This window comes from Taudactylus pleione, unplaced genomic scaffold (assembly GCF_031769625.1).
Source record: "Taudactylus pleione unplaced genomic scaffold, aTauple2 ptg000380l, whole genome shotgun sequence".
Classification (NCBI taxonomy): Eukaryota; Metazoa; Chordata; class Amphibia; order Anura; family Myobatrachidae; genus Taudactylus; species Taudactylus pleione.
Genome location: NW_028284781.1, coordinates 550 through 15341, shown reverse-complemented (window position 1 = coordinate 15341; position 14792 = coordinate 550).

Here is a 14792-nt window from a genome sequence, read left to right as displayed (position 1 = left end):
AGGCATCTAAAACCAATTGAATCAGCGTCTCAGTTTGGGGACATGTTCAACACACAGCCACTTAAATAAATAATTGATTATGTAGCATATATAGCATGATTTTTCTTTATGGCCCTCCCTATTGTACTGCTTCGGTGCACCTCATTGTAAGGACTGACATGGGTTGCAAGGCAAAATCTGCAATGTTGGTGGCTGCAAATTACCAGGGAAATGGACCGAAAGCCAGCACTTTTCTGCCACTATCACAAATTGAATTTCCACAGAGTCTAGTTTCTCTACAAATAGCTTACCTCCAATTTGAAGGGAATTTTCGAAATTATGTTTAGATTGGGCATCTGCCACCCAAAGGCCTAACCAGAGGGCTTTTCTGGATGCTACTGCTTATGCCCTAGATCGTGCTGAACAAACAATGGTGTCTATCAAAGCTTCACACAGGACATCTATTTCTCGGTTTATTTTTCCCATACTTCAGGTACAGTTTACCTTCTCCCCGATATCCTTGTGGAGTTTACAGCATCTCCTCATAACCTTAGAACTCTGGGCCTGATTCAGAGCCGGACGCTCTGACCAGAGCGCTCGCTCTGAATCAGGGCCCTCCTACCTAAAAATGGAGCGGGCTCTTGGACGCTCGCATAGCTGTGGGTGACCACCCACAACTTATGCGAGCGTCCATGATGATGGTCGCGATGGTCAAGACCATCGCGACCATCGGGCTTGCGACGAGACCCTGCGGTTGGGTCTCGCTGCCGCAAGCCCAGGAGTGATTTTGGCTCCATCAGAGCCAAACTCACTCCCACTGACATCACTAGTGATGTCAGTGGGGCCGGACCCAGACGGTAGGCGTTCCCATGGGAACGCCTCTGTCTGGCAACCACGCCCCCTAAAGGGGGCGTGCTGTCAGTCACCATCGACAGCACGCCCCCTTTAGTACGAGACCCATAACAACAGCTTGGCCGTCGTTATTCGAGTCTCGCGCATGCGCACGACGGAGCTCCCTCCGTCGTGCGCATGCGCATTTGGGTACCATCGACCCGCTTGCGAGCATCCTGCGCTCGCGAGCGGGTCTGAATGAGACCCTCTAGCCACTGAAGCTATTGTAAAACCATATTTCAATGTGATTCCTGAGGAAATTGGACTCATTACAAAATCACTTTCCATTTCTTTATACTTGGGGTCTCAAAAATGACCTTCAAGCAAAAGTGTAGTTCTAGCAAACATGCTGGCTGTGGCTGCCTTTACTTCCTCAATAAGGGGATAAATGGGTTCTAGTCATTTAGCATTAGACTGCTGTTTCTCCAGGTGATTCCAATTCCTTATGGATTAAATATTTTACAACTTGATGTGCCAGAAAGACTGTTCTTATTCCTGTGCTCCTCCAAAAGGGACCTTTGTTCTGATATGGATGCTGTCATTTCAGTCATCCACATGGATGTGTTTTCAAGCAGAATTTCAGGCGTTTCTTTAAGTTCCCCAGATTCTTCACTTGAGCAGCCTTCCAAATATACCTCCATAATCCCTTTCATAAGGAGAATGAGCATCCAAAAGATCCAAACCTGTAAGAAGAGATCTTGTTCACACAGATCTTCCTCGGTGGCAAAGTATTCCCTCAGTTTGAGAATTGGCAATGTTGCAATTTGCGCAGAAACATTTCCATTACAGAGAGCACAGATTTTACCTTGTTGGGATGTACTAGCTTTCCTGTTTAGGGTACGTTCTCTAACGGTACTGAAAAGAAAAAAACCTGACAATAGTCTAACCTCAGTGCACCATATGAAAACACCCCAAAACTTAGAGGCTTCCCTTGAGTTGGCCTTTCAGCTGTTTAGGATCCAACCTGCTTCCGGACGCCATTCCTCTATTTGTATATGCCAAAAAAGTAGTTCAGGTGAGAGAGGAAATCTAGATCCTTTCTCATGTTGCGAGGAAAGCGAGCGCATGGGCAAAAAACCATTGTCCCATTTATGCGCACTCTTTTGAAAACAGCAGACTGGTGTAACTGAGTAATCCATCCCTTCCAGTCCAGCAAAATCAGTTGGTGCATCACTGGGATTGATGAGAAAGTAAGCCCCTGCACTACAGAAAGCAACAAACTACCATCTGACCTTCCTGTGCTTATAGACAGGGAAAGACAAGCGACGGATAAGGAGCAGCAATATATAGGTCATCCAGGGTGTGTTTTATATATGCCTTTCTCAACCTAACTCAGAGGAATGTGTCCCATAGCATGGGGCTGCTATGCAGTATCTACGTGTAAAATAAAACACAGCCCATTAATATAAAGACATGGCTGAAATGCAAAAAAAGGTAGCCAGACGGAAATAACTACTGAGAAAAATTTGCAGATTATGTGAATACCAATACAACTACGAAATATGAAGGTGGAAAACACCTATGAAATGAACAGATCTTGCTGTACAGTGAATGGTAGTTTCCAGCATTCACCATTTCCTTATAAGGGAAACAGCATCTTGCTGGAGAGACTGGTTAGGAGCCAAGAAATCTAGCTCCACTTTGATAAGACTTAGCTGTCAGAGGGGTCACTTTTAGGGGGAAGCTCCCACTTATGCATAAATAAAACACTGCATAATGGAATGGATTTTACTACAAAGATACTCCCAATATGTGTGTATCTTTGTTTTCTAAGTAAAAAACAGTCTAAAGCAATTATATGCAGAATGAACTAAAATATCTAGCGAAACAATTAGCCAATTACAGTTGCATGGAGTATGTGAATTTACAAGGAACATGATGGATTAATGGATATAATGGAATATAATGGCTTCTGGCTACCATTTAAACACGGAGGCCTGTTTGGGCCACCTCTTAATGACTCATGGATCAAAATCCAGTATTTTAATCAGAAGATTAAAACAAGAACATATGCCATGAAAATAGTTGACCGCCTGCAGGGACAGTGCTGGCAAATTAAATTAAGCAGAATATTTCATTTAATGAAATCTTCAATGCCAAAGAGCCTCCAGATCAGTGGCTTAGACATTCACAATGTACAGTACCAGTCAAAAGTTTGGACACACCTTCTCATTCAATGCTTTTTGTTTATTTCAATTATTTTCAACATAGTAGATTAATACTGAAGACATCAAAACTATGAAAGAACACATATGGAATTATGTTGTAAACAAAAAAAAGTGTTAAACAAATCATTTATATTTTAGATTCCTCAAAGTAGCCCTCTTTTGTCTGGATGACAGCTTTGCACACTCTCGGCATTCTCTCAATCAGCTTCATGAGGTAGTCTCCTGGAATGGCTTTCCAACAGACTTGACTGAGTTCCCAGAGGTGCTGAGCACTTGTTGGCTGTTTTTCCTTTACTCTGCAGTCCAACTCATCCCAAACCAGCTCAATTGGGTTTAGGCTGGGTGATTGTGGAGGCCAGGTCATCTGACGCAGCACTCCATCACTTTCCTTCTTGGTCAAGTAGCCCTTACATAGCCTGGAGGTGTGTTTGGGGTCATTGTCTTGTTGAAAAACAAATGATCAAGTTGAAAATAATCTAAATAAACAAAAACCATTGAATGAGAATGTGCGTCCAAACCTTTGACTGGTACTGTATGTATCTTAATCTTCTCATCTAAAGTATTCAGTATAAATTGTGCAGCATTTTAAGAGAGAGAAAACATGGAAATAATGGATAATTTATAACTAGTAAACTTAGCATTATAGAGTTTTAACTTGAATTAATGTAAGTTAGGGTATGGCAACCAGAGCTATTCTCTACCTGTGGCTCTTGAGTGTCTGGAGTGACACACGGGGGGGGGGTGTCTGGAGTGACACACGGGGGGGGGGTGTCTGGAGTGACACACGGGGGGAGGGTCTGGAGTGACACACGGGGGGAGGGTCTGGAGTGACACACGGGGGGAGGGTCTGGAGTGACACACGGGGGGAGGGTCTGGAGTGACACACGGGGGGAGGGTCTGGAGTGACACACGGGGGGAGGGTCTGGAGTGACACACGGGGGGAGGGTCTGGAGTGACACACGGGGGGGGGGTCTGGAGTGACACACGGGGGGGGGGGTCTGGAGTGACACACGGGGGGGGGTCTGGAGTGACACACGGGGGGGGGGTCTGGAGTGACACACGGGGGGGGGGGGGTCTGGAGTGACACACGGGGGGGTGTCTGGAGTGACACACGGGGGGGGGTGTCTGGAGTGACACACGGGGGGGGGGTGTCTGGAGTGACACACGGGGGGGGGTGTCCGGAGTGACACACGGGGGGGGTGTCCGGAGTGACACACGGGGGGGGTGTCTGGAGTGACACACGGGGGGGTCTGGAGTGACACACGGGGGGGGGGGTCTGGAGTGACACACGGGGGGGGGGGTCTGGAGTGACACACGGGGGGGGGGGGTCTGGAGTGACACACGGGGGGGGGGGGGTCTGGAGTGACACACGGGGGGGGGGGGTCTGGAGTGACACACGGGGGGGGGGTCTGGAGTGACACACGGGGGGGGGTGTCTGGAGTGACACACGGGGGGGGGTGTCTGGAGTGACACACGGGGGGGGGTGTCTGGAGTGACACACGGGGGGGGGTGTCTGGAGTGACACACGGGGGGGGGGGGTGTCTGGAGTGACACACGGGGGGGGGTGTCTGGAGTGACACACGGGGGGGGGGGTGTCTGGAGTGACACACGGGGGGGGGGGTGTCTGGAGTGACACACGGGGGGGTGTCTGGAGTGACACACGGGGGGGGTGTCTGGAGTGACACACGGGGGGGGGTGTCCGGAGTGACACACGGGGGGGGTGTCTGGAGTGACACACGGGGGGGGGTGTCTGGAGTGACACACGGGGGGGGGTGTCTGGAGGGACACACGGGGGGGGGGGGTGTCTGGAGGGACACACGGGGGGGGTGTCTGGAGGGACACACGGGGGGGGTGTCTGGAGGGACACACGGGGGGGGTGTCTGGAGGGACACACGGGGGGGGTGTCTGGAGGGACACACGGGGGGGGGTGTCTGGAGGGACACACGGGGGGGGTGTCTGGAGGGACACACGGGGGGGGTGTCTGGAGGGACACACGGGGGGGGTGTCTGGAGGGACACACGGGGGGGGTGTCTGGAGGGACACACGGGGGGGGTGTCTGGAGGGACACACGGGGGGGGTGTCTGGAGGGACACACGGGGGGGGTGTCTGGAGGGACACACGGGGGGGGTGTCTGGAGGGACACACGGGGGGGGTGTCTGGAGGGACACACGGGGGGGTGTCTGGAGTGACACACGGGGGGGTCTGGAGTGACACACGGGGGGGTCTGGAGTGACACACGGGGGGGTCTGGAGTGACACACGGGGGGGGGGTCTGGAGTGACACACGGGGGGGGGGTCTGGAGTGACACACGGGGGGGGGTCTGGAGTGACACACGGGGGGGGGTCTGGAGTGACACACGGGGGGGGGGTCTGGAGTGACACACGGGGGGGGGGTCTGGAGTGACACACGGGGGGGGGGGTCTGGAGTGACACACGGGGGGGGGGGTCTGGAGTGACACACGGGGGGGGGTCTGGAGTGACACACGGGGGGGGGGTCTGGAGTGACACACGGGGGGGGGTCTGGAGTGACACACGGGGGGGGGTCTGGAGTGACACACGGGGGGGGGGTCTGGAGTGACACACGGGGGGGGGGTCTGGAGTGACACACGGGGGGGGGGTCTGGAGTGACACACGGGGGGGGGGTCTGGAGTGACACACGGGGGGGGGGTCTGGAGTGACACACGGGGGGGGGTCTGGAGTGACACACGGGGGGGGGTCTGGAGTGACACACGGGGGGGGGTGTCTGGAGGGACACACGGGGGGGTGTCTGGAGGGACACACGGGGGGGGGTGTCTGGAGGGACACACGGGGGGGGGTGTCTGGAGGGACACACGGGGGGGGGTGTCTGGAGGGACACACGGGGGGGTGTCTGGAGGGACACACGGGGGGGTGTCTGGAGGGACACACGGGGGGGTGTCTGGAGTGACACACGGGGGGGGGTGTCTGGAGGGACACACGGGGGGGTGTCTGGAGTGACACACGGAGGGCTGAAGTGACACATGAAAGGCCTCTGAGGGGGGCCTTTCTTGTTCTTTTTTTTCAATGTATTTTCTGTGGATATGGCTTTTTTGGTGTATTTTATGTGGATGTGGCTTTTTCAGTGTATTATTTGTGGATATGGCTTTTTCAGTGTATTTTATGTGGATGTGGCGTGTTTCAGTGAATTTTATGGGAATCTGTTTTTTTTTAAGGTTTTTTATATTGTTCTGGCTTTTTCTTTCCCTCCACGGCAATTGTCTGTATGCGCTTTTACATGCTCCTACAAACATACCAGGGGCGTGGCCTAGATGGCACAAGTCTACACCCCTTTTTGTACGTGCGACTTCTGCGCGCGCATGATCTGGGCTCTTTGACATACCTACAGATATTTTTGGGCACATTGCCTCTGACTGGTTGGTCACCCCTGCTCTAAGCTTGATGTGCAAAGCTGGAAGACTCATCACTGGCATGCAAACTGTAAAATAGACAGAATAAAACAGATTCACAGTAACCTGGGGACTCTGGGTTAGCTTCTTGCTACAACAAATAAACTTACTTTAATAAGGGGTTACATTTCAAAATGTAAGCTATACGAAACTTCAATATTTAAACTACATAACTAAAGTAACATACTGAATAATACATATGGGGAGCCTTAAAGCTATACACAATCCTGCATTACCCTTTATAGACAAGCCCATCAACAATACTGTCCCATCGACTACCCTGTTCCAAGAATCATTGCAGTTTTCCACTGTTGTGATCTCTCATCACATCTCTAGGATTTATCTAGAACAGCACCTAGATAGATAGAAGTCACTAACAATCTCCATCATCTCTCCACCAGATAGTCAAGATGTAAAGGGTCACGGAAAATTAGATGCTACAGCTACAATCTTAACTTTGTTTCCTCATTAATACCATTTTGAGCCCCTAAACTTATTGCCATTCCCTGCACACAGTTGCATATTAAATCTGAACAGAAAACATAACAGAATATAAAGGTACATTTAGGGGCAGACTCAATTATACACAAAAGCTGCCTGAACATTAAATTCTGCTCATAGCCTATGGAGTTAAAAGCAGAACCTGCCTACCATACTAGGCAGAAAAATGGGCAAAGTGAGTAGTCAGCGGCAGCATTAGTTATGGAAGCTATGAAAAAAATTGTGTAGACATTACTGTAATAATCCCCTGCACTGTCTGAAATATGACCATTATGCTATGAGACATCAAGTAGCCTGATATTATGTGAACAGTCAGACATTGGGGGACATGTATTATCCGGCATTAGGGGGATTAGTGCTTTCAGCGCATGTAATGTGCGCTGTGACACAGTTAGGTTAGGGGGTCCCTCTCCTGGGTAGAGGACTCCTTCCTTTCACACACAGCAGCTGGGAAACAGTACGCCAGACTGGATGCAAGTACAAGCTGGTCGGCGCCAGTCTTTATTGTGCAATGTCAGAAATAACAAAGAAAACATAAACAAAAATCCTAGCCCTGTCGGGGCACTAACTTCACAGGTAGTTCCCTCACTACCAGAACCTGGCAGGGCCTAATGCCCTCACCAGCAACAAAAGCACAGCACAACACTTACAGTTAGGTTTTCAAGTGTCTCTGAGCAAACTCCCTGTCTGCTCTCCCAGGTGAGACAATCAGCCCTCAACACACTAGGCTTATATTGGCCACTCTCAGGTGGAAAACTAACAAGCCTGATACCAGGCTGCGAGAACCAAAACCTGGAGTGGCCGTGGGTGGAGCCCTCCCTCTCCTCTCACCCACAACCCCCAGGTCCCAAACCGGCTTTTCAAAAAGCCGAGACTCAAGCCTGCTACACTGCAGACTTTCTCCTGGGGATTTAAAACACATAAGACAGGAATCTGGGATAAATGTACCTGTCACAGACCACTTTACCAGTGATCCTATCACATATCCCCCCCCCTTTATTTCGACCTATGGGGCGGAACAACTGAAGCCCCCAAACAATGAAAGCGTGACAACGCGTCTGCTTTAGACAACAGGCCCCCTGGCCTGTGTTCCACTGAAAATGTAAAAGTTTGTAACGCCAAGAACCATCTCGTAATTCTCGCATTACTGTCCTTATTTTCGGACATCCACTTCAAAGGGGCATGGTCAGTGATCAATTTGAACTTTCTTCCAACCAAGAGCCTCTAATGCCCACTTTATGGCCAACGCCTCCTTCTCCACTGTGGCACCGAGTAGGCATCGAATTTTGAAACACTGTTCAACTTTCGGAAGTCATTGCAGAAACGCACACTCCCGTCGGGCTTTGGAATCAACACAATGGGACTTGACCATTCACTATGTGATACTTCAATAACCCCTAACTCTAGCATATTTTTAATTTCTTTGGACACCGATGCTCTTCGTGCTTCTGGTAATATAGGGCTTTAGATTAACTTTAACCCCTGGGTCAGTGATGATGTCATGTTTAACGACCGAGGTTTTCCCAGGTACGTCAGAGAACAGCACCCTATTTCTGACCAGAAACTCCTTGACCTCTCGTTGTTGAATTGCTGACAGGGTTTTTGCCACTGTCACTTCGGAAACTAAGGGCCCTGGACTTACTGGAGGGGCTCGGACGGCCAACAGTACCGTTCTATCTTTCCAGGGCTTTAACAGATTTATATGGTATATCTGTTCCGGGTCTCTTTTTCCCCGGCTGGTAAACTTTGTAATTGACCTGTCCCACTCTTTCTAAGATTTCAAAGGGCCCTTGCCATTTAGCCAAAAGTTTATTTTCCACCGTGGGAACCAACACTAACACTCTGTCCCCACGAGCAAAGCTGCGTAACCGAGCCTTGCGGTTGTATACCCTCTGCTGTGCCTGTTGAGCCTGTTTCAGGTGCTCTCTCACTATCGGCACCTCTATAATAGGCAATGGAACTAGTGGTCCATTAAAACGTGGTCTGGGAGCATGATACTGACACTCAGGGCAGGATGCGCAAAAGTCAGATACCTCTTTATGAAGCCCGGGCCAGAAAAACCTCTGCATTATTCGCTCAGTGGTTTTCTCTACCCCTAGATGACCTGCCGTGATACGACCATGGGCCAAATCCAACAATGTTCTTCTGTAGGCTTTGGGAACTATTAGTTGTTCCACAACATCTTCCCCCTTCTTAGTCACCTGATATAACCAATCCTGACACATTGCCATGTGGGGATAGGACAAAGGACTATCATGGTCTATGGGTTTACCATCAACTACTTTTACATTCTCCCTGGCTTTTACCAAAGTAGGGTCATTCAACTGCTCCACGGCAAAGACCTCTCTTCTGACCTCTAAATCAGGCAGACGATCAACTGGCCCAACAACACTTCCCACCTCAATGGGAGGCACATCAGTTGGCGGACCACCGTCACGCTCCGCATTCTCTAGTTCGCCAATCATAGTAGAAAAAAGGGAATAACTCTGGCTCAGAAGAAACTCCCTCCTCCACTACATCGACAACCTTCTCAAATGGATCGGGGTTGTTCACTTCTGGAACAAAACGACTTTCCCACAACTTCCAGAAGTGAGCAAAGTCTCTCCCCAATATTGCATCGCACATCAGACCAGGCACCAAACCCACAGAAACTATAGCAGAACCACATGGTGTCTCGATGTTCACCTCGGCAGCAACATAATATCGAGTATCCCCATGTATGCAGGTCACACCAACAGTTTTCCCCTTACGCCTCAAGGGGTTCACCAGCTCAGCTTTTATAAGTGTCACCAAGCTACCAGAGTCTAACAGTGCCTCTACTCGGTTGCCATCTACAGTGAGTACACACATGTGCTTATCAGTCTCAGCCTGCCGGTCAGCCGTACAGGCTGTCTGTGCAAAGAAAGACCCCCTGCGGTAGACATGAGCAGTATCACATTGCATAGGTTCAGTTGTAAGTGAACAATTAGCGGAAATATGGCCGAAGTCACCACACCGGAAACACTGAATCATATTAATGTCTAGTCGTTTCCGGGGCAAGAACCTTCCTGGCCCGGCAGGCCTATCTCCAGGTTCTACACCCTCAGTCTTAGGTACATTCCACCGCCCAGCACCCTTCTCCCCTGGAACAGTTCGCCGGTGCGCCATCGGAGCTCGTGGGGCATACTCATCAGCTCCTCAGCCGCCACGTACCTCTCCACTAGCTCGACCAACTGGTCCGCGGTCTTAGGGTCTGCATGGCTCACCCACTTGCGCAGAGTCGCAAGTAACGATCGCAGGTACCGGTCCATCACGACCCTTTCCACGATCTGTGGTCCCGTCAGCGTCTCGGGCTTTAGCCATTTTGAGGACAGATGGACGAGGTCATGCATCTGTGAACGTGGAGGCTTGTCCATATGGAACTCCCAGCAGTGGACCCGTTGGGCACGAACAAAGGTGGTGACTCCCAAGCGAGATAGGATCTCCTGTTTTAGTTTTTTATAGTCCTTGGCATCAGCCAGGCATAAGTCGAAATATGCTTTTTGTGGCTCCCCAGGCAAAAAAGGTGCCACCAGACTTGCCCACTGCTCCTGGGGCCAACTCTCCCTTTCGGCCGTTCTTTCAAATGCAGCGAGATAGGCCTCCACATCATCGCCCGAAGTCATCTTTTGGAGGAAGTGACTGGCTCGTACGGAGTGAGTGGTGGTGGGAGGACCAGTATTAACATCTCTGGGCCGGGCGACCAGGTGCTGTACCACCTCTCTTATGGCCTGGCTGTTTTCCGCGATTGCGACCTGTTGTTGCCTCTGGGCTGTCTCCAAGGCCAACAGTTGCACCCTGGTGGATTCCTGCTGAGCCCTGGTAGATTCCTGCTGAGCTGCTGTAGCTTCCTGCTGAGCCCTGGTAGATTCCTGCTGAAGTTGGTTCGTCTCCTGCTGAGCTCCTGTAGCTTGGAGCAAGGCCTTAATAATTTCCTCCATTTTGTTCTGGGGTGTAGGTTGGGAGCTGAACCTTGCCTCTCTGAGCATTGGCTGACGCCTCCTCTATGGGACTTCAAGGACACCCAATTTGTGAGTGTTATTTCCACACTCACAAATTGGGTGTCTGTCCCTTTAATTTTTAAACGGAAAGTCTTCCTCTCGCTGCAACTTCAGTGTGTGTGGGTGCCCGCATTCTCCACCATATTGTGACACAGTTAGGTTAGGGGGTCCCTCTCCTGGGTAGAGGACTCCTTCCTTTCACACACAGCAGCTGGGAAACAGTACGCCAGACTGGATGCAAGTACAAGCTGGTCGGCGCCAGTCTTTATTGTGCAATGTCAGAAATAACACAAAGAAAACATAAACGTAAATCCTAGCCCTGTCGGGGCACTAACTTCACAGGTAGTTCCCTCACTACCAGAACCTGGCAGGGCCTAATGCCCTCACCAGCAACAAAAGCACAGCACAACACTTACAGTTAGGTTTTCAAGTGTCTCTGAGCAAACTCCCTGTCTGCTCTCCCAGGTGAGACAATCAGCCCTCAACACACTAGGCTTATATTGGTCACTCTCAGGTGGAAAACTAACAAGCCTGATACCAGGCTGCGAGAACCAAAACCTGGAGTGGCCGTGGGTGGAGCCCTCCCTCTCCTCTCACCCACAACCCCCCAGGTCCCAAACCGGCTTTTCAAAAAGCCGAGACTCAAGCCTGCTACACTGCAGACTTTCACCTGGGGATTTAAAACACATAAGACAGGAATCTGGGATAAATGTCCCTGTCACAGACCACTTTACCAGTGATCCTATCACAGCGCAGATACCATTTCTCCCCCAAGTATTAATGTGGGTGGGTTGTAAATGACAGGGGAGCTATGCGCCAGTCATAGGCGCTGTGATCTACAAGATAGTGAGTCAATGTGCCACCCAATGAATGAACGGTCAGTGGCACTGACCATTCCGTCAGCTGCAGTTATCGAATTCAACAGCTGCAGCTGTCATTCTATCACCACAGCAAAGACAGCACTGTCCCTGACTGCGGCGGCTGCCGGTTCCAGGCTGCATGTGAGATCTCGCGCCTGCCCAGTGCAGCTGGCTGGGAGGTGAGAGACAGAGCATCAACACTAGGATGATGTTCTGAGGGCTCCGGGAAGGGACTGATGAAGGGTGGGGGGGGGTTCTCCTTCACTCCGGCAGGCGAGAGATTTAAACATATCATGGGTACTGCTGCGCCTCGGTAAAGAGGCAAAGCCATACCGCTATAATACATTTCGCCCATTGTACTTTAAGCACAAACATAGGATCCGTCCACACAGCAGCTACTTTATATAATGCTCGGAGCGGAAGGAGCAGTGCTACAGCTCATTTCTCCCACAATAATGGTATAGTTGTTAATAACTGTACATTGCATTTATGCTGTACTATTAATGTTACATTTTTAAAAATTACATTACAGGATCCCTTTAAATCTTAATCTCTCCTGCAGGGTCTTTATTTGGTTTATACCATCCTCTAACAAATTCTGCATACATTTTTGTGGATTTAAAATGTGGATTGCACCATTAGCCACTGTGCTTCCTGTGCACTTTTGTAGAAAAAATAAAGAATTCACCTACAAAAATACTTTCTAGTTTATTGCGAATAAAAAAAATAAAAAATAATAAATCCAAGACCGGCTAATATAACATGCACAGAATAAAATGATCTTTACCAAAATTCCTTGCCTTCTCAATACTGTTATAAATGAAAGAGGCTGTTTGTCCCCAAAAAAAGCTACATTGGTGACTTTAAAATGTCAAGGTCAGGATTTATCCAGTTGCTTGTGATTTTTATTATTAGCAACATTTATATAGTGCTAGCATACTGCATGGCAACTCTGGGCGGGCTCAACAGCGACTGCCATCCCTGTGATGGCGGTAGTTTCTTCACTGGGCCAGTGGTTTGGTTTTCTTCAAGTATAGAATTAAAATAAATGAAAGTTTTAGATAGGGAAGCCAATTCCAGCATCAGCATTCATGGGATCCTGGTATTTAGCCTAAAAAAATTCCAGGATTTGAATCCCAGGATTATCAGGATTCCAGCAGTGTCCGCATCGGCAGCTTTCTTCAGCCCGCGCAGTGCTGAGTACTAGTTCATATGGCGCTGGGCGGCTAAGCGGAGGCAGTCTGAGGCACCTTAGGACTTGAGTGAGAAGACCACAGTGAGATGGGAGACAAGAGTCGGGAGGGAGGTAGAGCCATGTCATTACCTCAGCCTGGTGCCGGCGCTGCAGCCTGGCTGCCTGCCTGCCCCTGCTGCAGAGTGACTGACTGCTGTTGTTCAGCGTTCTGACTGTGGGGAGGGACACAGGTTTCGCTCAGTGTGGGCCAGGGGAGGGAGCTGGGCTGGCCGAGGCCATGAAATTGTATTTCTGGGAGGAGGGGGGGCATGATGATGAAGAAGTTGTGTTTGTTGTGTTACAATACATATATTCCTGTCCTGTATGTGGGGCCCCCTGCTTGCCTGCACCCTCCCCAGTGTCTGCTGTGCTGCCGATCACTGCTGAAAAAGGTTAATGAATTCCCCCCCTCACCCCAAAGTGTACTTGGTGCCTGAAGTCTCTGTGAATTGAAAAGTTGCAGTGGTCGCAATGCTTCCGATGTTAGTACTCAGATGTTTCAAATAGATTTTGTTTGTTTTTTACAAATATTTTAAAAAATATTTTTTTTTTTTGTAATGAAATAATTTTGGATAAGTTGAAATAGATGTTCTTCACCTAATTCACTCATAAAAAATAAAGTTGTCAATTTAAGAGCGTTATTTTTTAGAAAAATAAATTGTCAGTTAAGTGGTTAATGGTCATTATTAGGCTGTAGTGCATATTATCATAAGTGCAAAATGTAAAAGTGCACTTTACATTTGAAATCTAATTTTGGCGTTATACTGGTGTTAAACTGAAGTGAAACAGAAGAACACTACTCTTTAAACAATATATGGACAAAGGGTCTAATTCAGTATAGCACACATCGGGAAATGTGCAGAACGGGTCCTGCTTGATCGCACGCAGCCCCTTCTAAGCCCCTGCCTGATTGACAGGCGGTGAGGGGACACGGTCGTCCGCCATTCCGACATCCGCCCTGTTTCCAGAGAGTGGCTAGGCCAGGGGCTGCATCTACGGATGCAGTTTCCTGGCCTCGCAAGCCAGCCTTGAGGCTAACTCAGCTGGCTGGCCAATGGTTATCGCGAATGGAGCAGGGGGTGACATACACTGCTGCATTTGCATATTTACAAGGTCAGAATTGCAAAACTTCTTGCGTGCAGCTTTGCAATTCTGTCCTAAACTGGATCACCCCCAAAGTTGGATGACGAAATTGATTTAAAATCTCTTTACTACAATCACCTGCTCTCTACATAACCAGGACATTCATAACTGAACTCCCTGTTTGGTCGCTGCAATAACTTTGTGTCTCATTTGCTACTATTTGAGCTGACTCTTTGGCACAGATACAGTATGCATTGAGAGGTTTGTGATAACCAATGTCAGTTTACCTCTTTATATTTATAAACACTGTATTTGTATCTTAGCTCTTTTGCCTAGTCTCACATCATCTATCAGTCTACTTCAATTTCTGCACCTGTTAAATCTCCACTTTTATTCCACTCAATAATAAACTTTTGTTGTGCATACACCTTTTCTACACTGTCCTTTCACTTGCATTTCTGCAAAACTCCTCCACTTTCTCCCACATTAATACTTCATTCCTACTTTGTTTCCCTTCCCCTATTTACCTCAGCCACACTATGACCATGTTTTCTTCAACTCCCCCTTTCACTCTACCTAATTCTCTGTTGGGCACCCTGCTTCCACCATTATCCTTTCCCCCTGGTCTCCTCC